The sequence below is a fragment of the Trichomycterus rosablanca genome, chromosome 1, assembly GCF_030014385.1.
Source record: "Trichomycterus rosablanca isolate fTriRos1 chromosome 1, fTriRos1.hap1, whole genome shotgun sequence".
Classification (NCBI taxonomy): Eukaryota; Metazoa; Chordata; class Actinopteri; order Siluriformes; family Trichomycteridae; genus Trichomycterus; species Trichomycterus rosablanca.
The window spans coordinates 4048950-4060316 of record NC_085988.1 but is presented as its reverse complement, the minus strand read 5'-3'; the positions used below and the strand labels follow the sequence as shown (position 1 = coordinate 4060316).

Here is an 11367-nt window from a genome sequence, read left to right as displayed (position 1 = left end):
AGACACGAGTATCCAAGTTTTAATCATGTCAGACTTGATGTCTGTAACCAGATAAAAAAAATATTTTTTATTTTGTTTTCTTGTTAAAATGTTTTCTTGATAAATGTTATGATTGTGTACAACCCTGAATAACATTATTAGTAACTTTGTGGAGAACTACAGAATTAATTTTGTCTGATATTAAAGTTGTTATTTACGTAACCTGTGAGTTTTTAACGCTAGCAGTGAATGCTAGCTGATGATAATGTGTTAGCTAGCTAACTAGCCAAGCAAATACTTAAGAAATGTTTGTTTCACAATAACACAAATGTTAAACATCTGCGAGGTTAAATATGCAGAATTAACGTTGGTGCTGGTAGATTTACTTACACATGTCTGAATATAGGTTTACATTTACTTAGATACAGTTGATGGATTCACCACAATTTGTCTGTAATGTTAGTGAAAGGTTAAACTCTCCTTAGGAAGGAATATATGTGGCTTTGGGGTTGTTCAGGCTAAACATTATTATTATAATTATGTTATAATTTTATCATCCCTTTTAAAACTAAAGATTGATATTAAAGGATCTGATGAAGACACCAAAAAGCTTATCTGGTGAAGGGTGACCAACCAGACCCTCTTCACTGGAAACAGAAATGCAGCTGTTTGAGGATTTGAGTAACTGTTGGTTTGAATGAGAACAAAATCTGTTACATCTTATACAGACTGTTAATTACTGTTCATTACAAAGGTTCTATATAGACGTGATTTAGTATTCAAAGCATGAACAACTTTTAATGAGGACATGTTTTGAAGCAGTGCATGATCTATACTGTAATAACCGTTATGTTCATCATGTTGTAGAACCTTTGTGTTGGAGAACAGTGTGCAGGGGGCGGTGACCCCCATTCATGTAAAAAAGTGGGAGAACCTGAAGCAGAACTACAAAATAATCTTCAGTAAAATATCAGTGAAGATTTTATTACTACACGTTAATTTCCTTGTTCTGTGTTTATGAATCTTGTAGGAACTCGAGTGCCCCCCTACTGGGGTGAGAACAGAGAGTAGTGAAGCAACAGCAGCATCCTAGAAATGTTCTGCTGACATGGATGAGACAATAGATGGGAGGCCATCGATTACCCCACCGACCCTTATTACCTCTTCTGACCAGGGTGCTGCTGAAGCTTCACCCCCCTCTGTTAGGCCGAGAAGCACAGAGACCCCAGCCAGAAAGAGATGAAACAGTTCCACTAGACCAGCTGATGAGAAACGCATGCAAACATCCTTAATATACATCACATGTGTACTAGTGTTGAAGCACTTAACTGTCCAGAAGTGTTGCTTTTACAGACGTCTAGTGCACTAGAAAGTATATTAGACAATTTAGTGCACTATGTAGGGAACATAATTAATTACATAATTAATTATGTTCCCTACATAGTGCACTAGATAATGTATTTTGTAATACACTATCTAATGCACTATGTAAGGAACACAAATCATCATCTCGTTATACTTTCTAGTGCACTATGTAGTGAACATGAATGCGTTATCTAATACACCATCTAGTGCACTACATAGGGAACATAAATTCATATCTAAAATACTATCTAGTGCACTATGTAGGGAACCTAAATCTGTTAACTAATACGCTACCTAAATCATTATGTAAGGAAAATAAGTCTATTATCTAGTACACTATCTAGTGCACTAAGTAAGGAACTGAAATCTACCTTTCACACTGTCTAGTGCACTACATAGTGAACATTAATGTGTTTGTGATGTGAACAGTTAGCTTAATAGCTCAGTTAGCAGCTCCTAAAAGTTCTGTTATCACCCATATCCTGGGGGTCGAGGTCTGGGTCCGGGGGTACCTCCCTGAAATGAGTTTTTGTAACTTGTTATGTCTGCTTTTAGGACTTTTGGAGTGAAAGATTCACTTTCATCTATTGATGAGTGAATGAAGTAAATAAAGAGCAGATTAAACCAGAGCTCGATCATCACTCATTCATCTTTAAATGAAGAATTTCCTGACATGTAATTAAATATGATGTCAGTGATGTGAGCAGCTTTCATATAAGCCAACAAACATGGTAATACTCTGGTCCTCACCACTGTGGCAGTAAGAGCTGGACTTAATCTGAGCCTGATCCAGAACAGTGGCTTCACTTCATTACTAATAGAAATGTGAACTAATACTTTAACCGTGTTAAACATGTTTAAGAAAGAACAAAAACATCAGTGAAATGTCTAGAATTCAAGTTTATTGTTGTTTAAATGAAACAGACTACAGTCAACGTGACTGAAGATCTGGGGGGTCTCCTCAAGATGATCTCTTTAATACCATGGACAGGGATCTTCTGTGGTTGTTGGACTGCACTGGTGAGGATATCTGAGCAGCAGAAGTTGATGTAGAGCTGATGTGTGACACTACAAAAATAATACACTCATATTAGCCAGTGTTTAATGTTCACAATCACTGACTGTATTTAAACATTTAGAGTATTAAAGCGATGCTATAATACATTAGCAGTGATGTACCATGATGCGCTGGTGCTGGTCTGCTAGTCTCCTCTCATCTACTGTCATTTACAACACAGTGTACGATGTGCTGGAGCTTCCTGTGGTTCTGTTCCGATGGTCTGACAAGCAGTTGTGGCTCTACAACCAGCAGTTGTGGTTCCTCAGCCAACAGTTGTGGTTCTTCAACCAGAAGTTGTGGTTCTACAGCCAGCAGTTGTGGTTTTTCAGACAGCAGTTGTGGTTCTTCAGCCAGCAGTTGTGGTTCCTCAGCCAGCAGTTGTGGCTTTACAGCCAGATGTTGTAGTTCCTCAGCCAGCAGTTGTGGTTCCTCAGCCAGCAGTTGTGGCTCCATAGCCAGCAGTTGTGGCTCCTCAGACAGCAGTTGTGGTTCCTCAGCCAGCAGTTGTGGCTCCATAGCCAGCAGTTGTGGCTCCTCAGCCAGCAGTTGTGGCTCTACAGCCAGCAGTTGTGGTTCCTCAGACAGCAGTTGTGGTTCCTCAGCCAGCAGTTGTGGCTCCATAGCCAGCAGTTGTGGTTCCTCAGCCAGCAGTTGTGGTTCCTCAGACAGCAGTTGTGGTTCCTCAGACAGCAGTTGTGGCTTTACAGCCAGATGTTGTGGTTTCTCAGCCAGCAGTTGTGGTTCTTCAGCTCGCAGTTGTGGTTCCTATGCCAGCAGTTGTGGTTCCTCAGCCAGCAGTTGTGGCACTAAAGCCAGCAGTTGTGGTTCTTCAGCCAGCAGTTGTGGCTCTACAGCCAGCAGTTGTGGTTTCACAGCCAGCACTTGTGGTTTCTCAGCCAGCAGTTGTGGTTCCTCAGCCAACAGTTGTGGCTTTATAGCCAGATGTTGTGGTTTCTCAGCTAGCAGTTGTGGCTCTAAAGCCAGTAGTTGTGGTTCTACAACCAGCAGTTGTGGCTTTACAGCCATCAATTGTGGCTCTAAAGTCAGCAGTTGTGGTTCCTCAGCCAACAATTGTGGTTTTTCAACCAGCAGTTGTGGCTCTAAAGCCAGCAGTTGTGGTTTTTCAGCCAGCAGTTGTGGCTTTACAACCAGCAGTTGTGGTTCCACAGCCAGCAGTAGTGGTTCCTCACCCAGCAGTTGTGGCTTTACAACCAGCAGTTGTGGTTCCACAGCCAGCAGTTGTGGTTCCTCACCGAGCAGTTGTGGCTCTACAGTCAGCAGTTGTGGTTTCTCAGCCAGTAGTTGTGGCTCTACAACCAGCAGTTGTGGCTTTACAGCCAGCAGTTGTGGTTCTACAACCAGCAGTCGTGGTTCTACAACCAGCAGTCGTGGTTCCTCAGCCAGCAGTTGTGGTTCTTCAGACAACAGTTGTGGTTCCTTGCTGAACTGAGATGAAGTGAAATATACATGAATATGAAAGTTTTGCTTTGTTAAAATTGATATCAAATACAAGTTCACTTAAACATGAGTTTCATCATCAGAACTTTAGCCAGAATCACCTACTAGTGAAGCATCCCAGCACAGGAGCTGCACCCACCATCACCTCATTGCTACCTCCAGATGTTCAGTCCTTAAAACTGAAATATTTGATACAGATCCATCAGATTATTTTAACTTGTCTGATGGATCTGAAACAATGACAACCGGTGTAGCATAAAAATAAACAACTAATATATATGTTCACATTAAAAACACACATTTACTATATATGTTTTGTCTGTGTTATATTGACTTGTGACTTGACTGTATTTTGTAACTTGTGAACATCTCTGCTGTGATGGGTGTGTGGGAGACATTTCGAGTTAATGCCTGAATCTTCAGAATTGATGTCCAACAAATGTATGTGGAGGTGTCTACATACTTCTGACAATGTTTAACCACACTAAACCTTTATGAAATAAATCAGATCTTGTTGATTTGTTGCTTTTGTGGAAAACCTTTCCAGAAGAGTGGAGACTGTTATTCCATCTCTATATTGATGACTGTGATTTTAAAATACAATATCCTGCATAATCTTGATCAGGTGTTCATATACTTTTGGTCATGTAGTATGTTTTTTGTTTTTCTTCATATAAATCTTTTATGTGTTTCAGCTGACAGATCTATGACCACAAGGTGGCAGTATTACATCTATGAGAGACACATTCAGAGATTATCATTCTAATAAAACCACAGACAAAAATGACTAAAGATTGAAGACTTTTGATAGATGTAATTTTAAAGGATCTTCAAATGTTCTTCACACCTCAGACAGAAGTGCAGTAATGAATGAAGGAGCATAAATATGTGGACATGGTTGGTGTTGAAAGGAACAATTTGAAATAACTCCTTCACAAAACCTTCATATTACTGTTTGAGAGTGGAATCACCTCTGATCTTTAACTTCTGGGTTGGAGAAAATATCTAGTGTTGGTGCTACTGATGTTCTCCTTATTCACATGTATTTACTCTGAGGTCTGATCTTTCCTCCTGAAGGTGAATAAAAGAACGTGTGTATGTGTGATGACCTTCAATGCTTCATTTCTTCATGATTTCTCAGTGTTACAGCAAGAAGTGTTTATTCACATTTCTAAAGGGGTGCAGCATTAATTTTAAAAAGTGAAACCAGCCCCCCAACAACCAACCAAAATCAGCTAATTATAATGAGTAGAAGCTAAAGTGAGAGAACATGGGGGTGAAAGTGAGATTTGCATGAAGACGGCTGAGTGATCTGCTTTCTCCCAGAATAGAGCAGCACTTTCACCAGATGTTCAACTTCCTTCATCCAAACTCACTGAAGCACAACACACAGCACTGAATCTCCAGCTAAAGATCTTCTCTCCTAACACTCATCATGATGATGAACTAGAAGAAAAGACCAGACAATGTCCAAAATCAAGCTTTATTTCAGCACAGCAAAACTACAGGAAGAGCAACAGGACACTGAACAGAGGAAAGACAGAAATGCAGCATTGTGTAGAACTGAAACTCCATTGTAGAAGCATGTGGAAGTGTCTCCATGTTCAGTTCTATCTGGGAGCTGCTAGCCTTCACACTGGTTCTTTCTGAATACGACGGGATGATCGACGCCACCGTGAGAGACCTTACAGCCAAACTCCTCCCCCTTTTCCCACTGTGCTTTGCTGAGGGTCAGGGTGCTGCCACGCCTCCAACTGCCCCCTTTCAGTTCTTCTGCTCCGGTCACCACCCCGTCCTTCAGCACTGTGCCGTCCACCGTCCAGCTCACCAGCGCCCCCTGTGGAGAGTAATCAGACAGCAGGCAGAGCAGCGAGGCCGATCCCTCAGACAGCTGCAGAGAGGAGGGAGGGAGCAGAGACACGGACGGCTTCACCGTGGGACCGGCTGTACAGGAGAAACAGAACAAAAAGTCCCATTTAGAAACGTTTCCACATCATTTCCTCCTTACTGCTTATTAAGCATCCAGACTGGAAACCTTCATCTGTGTTCAATCATCAATGCAGTGCTGCTGCACACTGTTCTCACATCACTGCAGTTCAGTAGAAACATCTGCAAGCTTCTGTTAGCACATATTCAATATCAACTCTTATTACTTTAGCATTCAATACCAGATGTACAGTCATGTGAAAAAGTTAGGACACCCCATGAGAACTTTTGTCTTTTTGAATATATTTAAACAAATGAACATTTGAGCTTCATTTGAACAGTACTGAGAGATGGAGATTATATCATTAAACAAATAAAACTGAAAAAAAAAATACTTTTAAACACAAGCTGTAAAAATGTAATGAACAAAAATGAAATTTATTGTGAGGAAAAAGTTAGGACACCCCCACATTTATTACTACTTAAAATGTCTAAAATTAAAATCAGGTCACCACATCAGCTGTAATGATTAGACCATTGTTAGAGAACACTGGAGTTTTATTTAAAGCTCAGACATTAGTTTGGTTTGCTCTTGATTGTTGAAGTGAGTGTTAACAACATGGTGAGAAATAAAGAGCTCTCTGAGATCTTGAAGGGATTTAAAAAGATCTCAAAGCAATTAGAAAATAATTACAAGTAGTGAACCTTTAAAACAACCGCCAACATGGCAAGGTCAGTCCATCCTAGCTAATCTAGCTCAAGAGCAGACCGCAAGATGTGTCAAGAAGTCTCCAATAATCCTACAATGTTGTCACAGGACCTACAGGTAGCTCCTGCCACAGCTGATGTCAAGGTTCATGCACCTACCATCAGAAAGAGACACACACTTTGATTTTTATGGGAGGTGAGCAAGAAGGAAACCCTTGCTGTCAAAAAAAAAACATCAGGGCAACTAAAGTTTAACAGAGAAACACCGAGTCAAAGACCAGGACTTCTGGAATAATGTGCTTTGGACAGATGAATCCAAAGTTAAATTATTTGGGCACAGTAACAGAAGATATGTTGTGTTGAAATACTGTGTTTGGTTTGTGCCAAAGAACCTCATATCAACTGTGGAGCATGGAGGTGGGAATGTCATGGTTTGGGGCTGCTTTGCAGCAGCAGGGCCTGGCAAGCTCTCCATTATATAAACCACGATGAATTATTTACTGTATCAGAGGGTGCTTGAGGAAAATGTAAGACCATCTGTCCAAAAACTAAAGCTTAAGTGGAGGTGGACCATGCAACATGACAACGACCCAAAACTTTCCAGTAAATCCACCAAGGAACGAATCAAAAGTAAGAAATGGAGAGTTCTGGAATGGCCAAGTTAAAGCCCAGATCTTAATCCTATTGAGATGCTGTCGGGCGATTTAAAACGGGCTGTGCATGCAAGAAACCCCTCAAACCTCACACAGCTGATGAAATTCTGCATGGAGAAGAGAGAAAATCTTTCTCCCAGTCGATGTCAGATGGTAGATGGTTATAGGAAACATCTAACTGAGATTATTTCAGCCAAAGGGGGAAATACCAGCTATTAAAACAGAGGGTGTCCTAACTTTTTACTCACAATCAATTTCCGTTTTTGTTCATTGCGTTTTACAGCTTGTGTTTAAAAGTAATTTTTAACATTTAATGAAGCTGAAATGTTCATTTTGTTTAAATATGTTCAAAAAGACAAAAGTTCTCATGAGGTGTCCTAACTTTTTCACATGACTGTAGCTGATTACAGAAATATTCATTGTCACTCGTACCAGTTTACACCAAACTTCATCAACCAGAGACCAGTTTTATATTTACCATCAAAAACACCTGCACATTTATTCAGTCTTTAATATTCAGCCATCAATAGACGTACACAATTACTAAATATTACAGTTAATGTATATTTATTGTTATTAGTAATTTAAAAATGTTTTTAGTTTAGAAGAAATAAAACTACTTACTTTTTACACTGAGTTTGGTTCCTCCACCAAAAGTGTAGCACAGTGATACATTCCAATAAAGCCGTCGTACAAAAACCTCTGTTCCACTCCAGTGATTCCACACACACACACACACACACACACACACACACACACACACACACACACTATAAGAGCTGTAGTTCTGATCAGACTGGGTTCAGGACTTTCAGAGTCACTGAGACGCAGCACAATGATGAAGGTTCTGATTCTACTGCTGAATACACTCGGCCTCCTCACTCAACGTGAGATTCACTGTTTATTTACTATCTTCATATCAGTCCTCCAACATCAGCGCTCACCATCACCGTCTCTTTATCACCTTCAACTTTTCTCTCTTCTTCTCTTTAGAGTCGTTTGGAGAAATCATCATGACTCAGACTCCAGGATCTCACTCGGTTTCTCCAGGACAAACTGTTACCATCAACTGCAGAGCCAGTCAGGGCATTAGCAACAACCTCCACTGGTACCAGCAGAAACCTGGAGAAGCTCCTAAACTCCTGATCTATTACGCAACTAATCGTCAGTCTGGGATTCCTGAACGTTTTAGTGGAAGTTACTCTGGTACAGAATTTACTCTAAAAATCACTGGAGTTCAGGCTGAAGATGCAGGAGATTATTACTGTCAGCAGAGTAACAGCCTTCCCTTCACACAGTGTTATTTACTGGTACAAAAACCTCCCTCAGCTGTAGAGGAAGTTCTCTGAAACACACACTGATCTGAGAACATCTGCAGAGCTGCTAAAGCTGCACTCCACTGAACATCATCATCTACAAAGCACTACAGTACTGAGCATGTTCCTCTCTTTGTGGTGTTCTCCTCACTGTGGAACAGGACACCTGACCATGTTCTTTTTCAAAATCCCAGTCCAAATACATGTTCATTAGTACAAAGGTGCCAAAACCTAAATCTAAAAATGTCAAAATATAAGAATATAAACTACACCTTTAGATTTTGTTCTTATAGACTGCATGTGTGCAATAGTGCGCTGTACAAATAAAACAGTACCATGTGTAAATTTGCATATCAAATAGCACCATTTGAGGATTGATTGTTTCATGGGTACTATGAGCTCTCTGTCCTCTTCTTGCACCAGTGAGAGTAATTATAGATTAAAATAGCAGTGGGCAGAAATGACCTCGTGTATCTCTCTTTATTACAGTGGAGTTGGTTGAGTCTCTCACTGAAAGTATTTTGCTGTTTAATCAGCAGGTCGTGTATTGGGTGTGAGGTGTTGTCCATTTTACTGATCAGCTTGTGCAAGATACTTAGCTCAACAACTAGCTCTAGAGTCTCCAGAGCAAATCCCAGAACAGAGCCAGCTTTCCTTATAAGCTTGTTCAGCTTCTCTGAGTCGTTGGCTCTGATGCTGTTTAGAAAATTGCACTTTCTTAAACAGACTGATGAAACATTTTGTTGCAGACAGTGAAAGACCTGAGTTTCCATAGAAAATAAAGTCTGCTCTGGCTCTTTCTGTAGACAGCCTCTGTGTTACACTTCTAGTTCAGTCTGTCGTCAAGATGAACACCCAGATATCTGTAGCCCTCCACTACCTCTACCTCTTCCTTTAGGATAAAGAGAGTTTTCAAACCATCTCCTTCATCTTGGCCACATTTAAGAGAAGGTGGTTTTTCCTAGACTATGAGACAAAGTGGTCAACCACTGCTGAGTCATCTGACAACGTTTGTAGATGACAGAACTCAGACCTGTACTTGAAATTATACAGCGTTATACAGCATAAAGAGGAAAGGTGAGAGTACAGTCCATGTCTGCCTGCAGTCCTGACCTGTCCCCAATAGAGAATATGTGGAGAATTTCGAAATAAAAAATGCCACAATGACGACCCTGTACTGTTGCACATAATAAGACGTGTTTGCAGGAAGAAAGAGACAAAATAAAAGCTGAAACACTAAATCACTTGGTCTCCTCTGTGCCAAAACATGTTGTAAGTTTGGTGAAAAGGAATGACAACATTACAAAGTGGTAAATGCTTTACTGTCCCAACTTTTTTTGGAATGTGTTGCAGGTCTGAAATGCAGGAATGTATGTTTATTAATAAATGAAATTAAGTTGCCCAGAAAAAACATGAAATATCTCAGGTTCATCCTGTCTGCAATCAAACAAAAGTCAAAGTAAATTTAAGAAAATCTGTTTTTTTTATTATTTGCATTTTCCCTACTGTCCCAACTTTTTTCTGATTTGGGGTTGTAGAAGAAATAGATAAATCAGCAGATTTACTGTTCCTACAATTTAGGAAGTGCAGAAGTTCCTTGTAAAAAGCATGGACATTTAAGGCCATATGCCAATCAAAAACAAATTGCGTATGAGATGTAAGAGGAACAGCAGGATCCCGTGCAGGGCTTCCTTCAGGTCCTGAATTAGCATTATAATGTTGTGAACGTGGTCCACTAAGAACTTGCTCCAATCTTCTAATAATGTTTTGCCCATTCGTGGGTGTACCATGTGTAGAAGAAGCAACAGAATGAGAAGGCACAGAAGTGTTAACAGAATAATGATATGGAAGATCGTAATCACGAGGTCAAGTGGGAATTTCCAGCACAAGGTCAGTTTCAGTGATGGAATTATTAAAACAATTTAAAAGAATGGTTCTGTAATCAGCACCTGTCAAATTAAAATGTAAAGTTAAAGTTCTCAAACTATCCCGAAAAGCCATAGATATCTTAGGTGAGGGCAAGAAGTCCAAAATATTTTTCAAATCTGACTCTGAAATTGAATTACTAACCTGGACCGAATTGCCCGCATTCTCCACCATTTGTTAGAACATTAAGTTTAAAAAAAAAAAAAAAAAAAAAAAAAAAAAAAAAAAAAAACCTGCTGCTCAGATCTTCTACTCCCGTGTCATTTGTTGAATATGAGAGAAACTGTCCCTGACAAGTGTGCACACTGAAAGAAACTCATCACACATAGTTAGAGTAAAACTTCTAGTTAATTATATGAAAAGAATGAGCTTATATAGTTGGTGTCTAAGTGAGAATGTGAGCCAGTGTCCAGGCAAATTGAATTTTAATTGTAGGGCACAAAGAGAATTATTTAGAAACATAACCTAGAGCAAAGTTAATGGTTATGGTGCTGGGGTTGTTAGGATCGAAGGGGACATGAAACTTGTTTAAACAGGTACTGTGGTTAAGTATTGCTAAAATAAGGACCTCTGTTGCAACACTGAAATAAGAGAAAAAGGACAGGTGATCAAAAGTTTATGGATAAGTTGGTATTTCACCTAATACTCATTATCCACCTTATCACAAATAATCATTTAGCTGTGGGGGCATGAATAAAAGTTTATTTATCGAAGATCAGCATTTTCAGTTTGGTTTAAAGTCTCAAGAAAATGCAGCAGTTGAAGGTGCAGCATTAAATTTTAAGAGTGTAACCAGACCCCCAACAAACACCCAAAATCAGCTAATTATAATGAGTAGAAACTAAAGTGAGAGAACATGGGGGTGAAAGTGAGATTTGCATGAAGACGGCTGAGTGATCTGCTTTCTCCCAGAATAGAGCAGCACTTTCACCAGATGTTCAACTTCCTTCATCCAAACTCACTGAAGCACAACACA

The 11367-nt window shown here is 39.8% G+C and overlaps 1 pseudogene; it reads left to right on the top strand.

The window, feature by feature from the left end:
• The window catches only part of LOC134316941 (zinc finger protein 850-like), a 1214164-nt pseudogene that overhangs the window by 684678 nt on the left and 518119 nt on the right, over positions 1 to 11367 (top strand).